This window comes from Atta colombica, unplaced genomic scaffold (assembly GCF_001594045.1).
Source record: "Atta colombica isolate Treedump-2 unplaced genomic scaffold, Acol1.0 scaffold45, whole genome shotgun sequence".
NCBI lineage: Eukaryota > Metazoa > Arthropoda > Insecta > Hymenoptera > Formicidae > Atta > Atta colombica.
In genome coordinates this window covers 1,232,690-1,237,815 of record NW_017259534.1, presented here as the reverse complement: position 1 = coordinate 1,237,815, position 5,126 = coordinate 1,232,690, and the positions used below count along the sequence as shown (strand labels likewise).

The 5,126-nt window shown below is 31.9% G+C and overlaps 1 pseudogene; it reads right to left on the bottom strand.

Moving 5' to 3' along the window:
• Nucleotides 1-4,713, bottom strand: part of LOC108691290 — an 8,652-nt pseudogene extending 3,939 nt beyond the window's left edge.
• Nucleotides 4,714-5,126: the final 413 nt, after the last annotated feature.

The window sequence follows — 5,126 nt, the reverse complement described above, 5'->3', positions numbered from 1 at the left end:
GGGGGGGGGGGGTCTGTCACAATATTAATAATATAACTTTTCTCAAGTGAATCAACTTTTTCGGGCGTTCATAGGTGGTACATAATGGACATAGACAAAGTTCATTATACACTAAATTTACACCTGTTGCCGATAATACAAAGAAATTGCATGTCCACCATAATGACTCTTGAACGCAGTTGATGGCGCATGACAGATCTGATCAAAGTTTAATATCGCGATCGACAACGTATCGTGATATTCCATGACTCGGAACATTTTACGAAATATTTATATCTAGATGGAAAACGGAAATATGCATGCGTATGCGCGCACGTAAGTGCGCGCGCACAATTATCCAGGTTCACGTCCTACTTACGATATCGAACTGCACGAGAGTTGGCCGTCCCGCAAAATGTTTCTGCCATTGACCGTTCGCTTGCAATTACGAATTGCAATGCTCTGCTACATTACTCTATATCACCTTAAATAATATTCAGCACACACATTTCTCAATCATGTAAATTTTCTAATATTGTATAACAACAAGTTTTCTGAGACCCAGTTTTTCAGTTTGGAAAGACACATGGACTATTTAAATTAAATAAGATTAGAACTTTACATTCTCTATTAATTGGCCGATTTGCTTTTTGCTTAAGTCTTATTAAGTCTTTTTTTTATGTATTTCTAATTTAACATAAACTAAAGCGACACAATATATAAATGAAATTTATTTCTATTTAAAACAGCATCATCATTATTTATGTTATTATTATCGTTCTTTCTCTCAACAGATATCTTTTTCTAATTATTAATAATTTTTATTAAATTCGAAAAATATGACGATGAATATAGACATCGAAATTCCAAGGATTAATTCTCGCGATATCGTTTTCCTTGCAGCACATGGAAAATGCTGATAAGTTTTCCACGAATATGTATGATGTTTGTGAGATCAAATATTAAATGAAAGTGTGAGCTTGAAATCTCGGATATAGAAAGCAGAATTTTACTATTTGTCGTTTCAGTTAACTGTTGAAAAATATAATGTAGATATTTCATGCATTTATTTGCATATCCTTTGTAATACCAGTCAACGAGTATTTTTTTCCCCAGTTATTATTTTATCATTTATGGAAAAAGGATTAATGTAAAATGTATCATTTATTACAATAACGTCAAGTATCACGCGTTGATTAATTGAACTGAATATTCGCACGTACATAAGAAACTCGAATTATTTCCGCGACAGTATATGAGAACAATATCATTTGTTATTGAGATAAAGGTAAAAAACGATTACATATCGATTAGTTTAAAAAGAAAAAGGACTGCGAAATCTCAACGGCAATGAACTGAAGTACAAAAGAGCGTTTAATCGCTATAAACTGTTGGTTAGTATCAAACAACAAAATTCTCATTCAACAAAATTCAATTATATAATATGATTGTTTTTGAGTAAATCAATTAACAAATAAAATTTAAATTATAATTAAAAAGATATGATACATTGAGAAAAATTTCTGATTGAAAACGAATCATAAGTTTTGATCATATCAATCAGAATTCCGGTCATCATAATCACAATGATTATCTTAATTAGAATTTAATAGATTTAACTTTTTAATAAAATTCTGATTTATACATTTTCCAGAATTCCAATTAATGCAAACCAGACATTTTCCGGTGTACAATATGCGTGGTTATAATATAAATACGAATGTAATATAAATAATTTTAATAAAATATGTGTAATAAAATATGATTAATGGTTACTGTAGTTATAATTGTATTTTTAATAATAAAAAAATTATACAGTAGAAAAATGCTTTTTCGATTGGAATTAGGTGATTAATAATATTTTAGTGTGAATTTATATACATCTAGTTCTGTATACTACGAATTTAATTTTCGATTTCAAAATCCAGTCTTAAAATGGGATAATAATATGACAAATTAAATTAATAAGTAATATAATATAATAAATGAATATCTTAAAATATTGTAAAAAATTTATTAAAACATTATCTCAATCAGAATTTGAACCTGAATCTTTTTGCGACGAGCGTCTTGGAATAAAATTATGAATCGAAAATTCTTTCAAAAATATTTTCTGAGTATTGCATATCTTGATAATATAAATTATATTATTACGATATTATGTATGTATGTTCAAGATGTATGTTCAAAATGTAATGTTTTCACAAAAGTTCTCTCCTTCTATTTCAGTTAACACTATAGCAATGTATATTTTAGTTTATCTCTCTTGTTATTAATTCAAATATTTATTTTATAGTTATATGGACAGAAAACATAATTCAATTTTCATTCATATTATCGATTGCTATTCCAATTTGTAATAACTAGAAATAATATTTTGCATATAAAATTTAATTCATCTCGTGATAAAATTGCAGGAATTTAATAACTGCAACAACAAATAATAATTCGTAGATTTTTCATTAGTTGTTCACAGTCTTCGAATTTTCGGGGCGTGATACAATAATTTGTAATTTAGTTAATTACTGTTTCGCTGCGTGCGACGTGCATGCAATGTAATTCCGTTTAACGCTCTTTACAACATGAAAGTTTAAATGCCGGTTTCATATTTCGCGCTAACCTTGAATTCTCATAGTTTTTACTTAAACAACGATGTTTGTAAGTTCTTGCAATATAGCAAAGTCCTCATTACGGTAATGTAGCTTCTCAATTTCGCGGTTTTATATAGTGTACTAGGAACGTTCCAATTTATCGTTATTACTCTTAAAAGGGCGAAAAGCTGGAAATTTCATAGAATCAGAACTTTCGGTCGTTAAAATCCTTCAAGCTCACTCCAAAAAATATTTCGTTACATTGGTAACGAAATAATGAGTTACTTTTTAAAATCAAATGTGTAATTGTGAATTTAAAATGATAACACGTGTTTGTTTCTCGAAGAAAATCACACGATATCATTTAAAATATATGTATCTGAAATATAAAAGTGCTATCAATTATCCTAATAATACAATACTGAATTCTGTAATTAAATAATTACAGGTATAATTATTTAATATCTATGATTATATTACGATAGCAATTTATTAATATTCTAGATACGCAAAGCGTTTTCAAAATCACAGTTAAGCAATTGAAAAATAAAAAATACACATTCAATAAGAAAGCTTGATTAAAGAAGGCCATTTATTATATATCCTGTTCAATTTCTATTCCTGTTCATTTTCTATTTCTACTTTTTCTTTTAAATTTGTATAACATAATTTTCATGAAATGTAAATAAGAAATAATTTATTTTAAAAAAATCTGTTTTGTGAAAATGTGTCTCACAGATTTCAAACGTAATATTTTCATATTATATAAGGATTGCGAATAATTTTCTTTCCTAAGAGTCCCCCGAAACATCAAATTATACTCGTATATATTTTATAAGCCGACTACTATTCCACTGTGCATCATACGAATGTAAATTTTGCGGGTTTCATTCGTTTACGTCCTTAGCATTATTATTGTATATAATGACAATAATATTGCCTAATAGATGTCCAAAACTTTTTTCCAATTTGTACGAAATGTTTCTCTTACAAAACTTGAAGTTCTTAAATAACAATATAATCTGCTCAGACAAAAAAATAAAAAATAGAACAGGCGCCTTAAACACATTTGCATTATGAGCATTTTGTTACTTTTTAATACATAACTTTGAAATTAATAATAGAATGTATTCTTTCAAAGAAGATATATTAAAAGAAATAGCCTGTCAAACCAATATGATTAAAAAATTAATCTTACATCGAGGAAACAGTCACCAAAAAGACACAGAGAGGAATTGTGAGCAATATTTAGAATTTAGACTGATAGAAAATGGTACCGTCTCATGAATCCCGTATAAAAATCTTGCAGAAGAATGATCTATCCTTTATCTAAAACATCATTTCTAGCGACAACAATTAAAATGAAGAGATACACATATACAATAGGGCAAGCGTGGTAAAGAGGAAAAAGTAGCCAGAAGGAAAGACAGGAACGGACACCGTGCTCCTCACGAAACAACTCACTGACCACTCGGCGAAGGTACGCGATCAGCTCGTCCGGCGGAAACGAGTTGTCGGTCGCTGACGACCCGTAAGAACACTCGCAATCCGCGATCCCCCGCGATTGTCCTCGAAGCGGAATCAACGGGGCTGGCGCCGTCAATGGTATTCATGCCTGATACCCGCCATTTTTGAGGAAATCACAGAAACCGCTGGCGGACTTCGCGGCCGCGATCCGCCGTGGAAGCGGAAACCCTTCGTCATCGTCGCGCCGTCAATGTTTCCGGAAGTACGATCGGATCGCCGCGGGGTGCGTCACATCGCGTTGCGTCGCGTCGCGACGCACGAGCAAGCGTGCGACTGCAGCGAGTCATTTCATTCATAGATGATAGCGATTACCGTACGTTCTGCTAACTTACGTGCTCGTCGTTGAGCAGATGGTCTATGACTGACACCCTCGATCCACCACGCGCCCTCGCGCAGCCAATGCTGCGAATTCCAGGCGGTCGCTCGCGCGCAGGTCCATGCACCCGCACCCTCGCTCTCGCCCTTGCCAGCACCTCGCATTCATACTGTAGACTGTAGTCTTTTCTTTCTTACTCGTGCCGATTCTCTTCCCCTTCGACTTTACCCTTTTATTCCACAAGATTGGTGTGGTACCGAGAAGCCCTACATTTTTATCTCGTGCTAAACTTTCGCTCATGGCCTATTTCAGGTATACTAAAGCTTCGTTCTCTAATCTCGGTCTTTAGATCTTTTCTTCGCAAAATCGTAAAAATTTATAATGAAATATAGGAGACAATAAAATCACATGATATATTGATATAAAATTTCTTTTTATGTCTGAAGAATCAGAATTTATTACTGTTCTGCTTAAAGTCGTTTATATACGTAAAAATTATTCAGTCATTTTTAAATTGTTTTCAAAATTGTTTTTTCTATTTTTATTTCGATATAATTTATTTATTATTTAATGGATTGATACCAGGAAGAAAAACCTAGTATTTTAATATTCATCTATTTATACTAGCTGCGTCTTTTTTTGCCCACCTTCTTCTCTCAGTGTAATTTTTCAGCTATTTCGTCATACATCTTTTTCTTATTTTTATGCAGCAA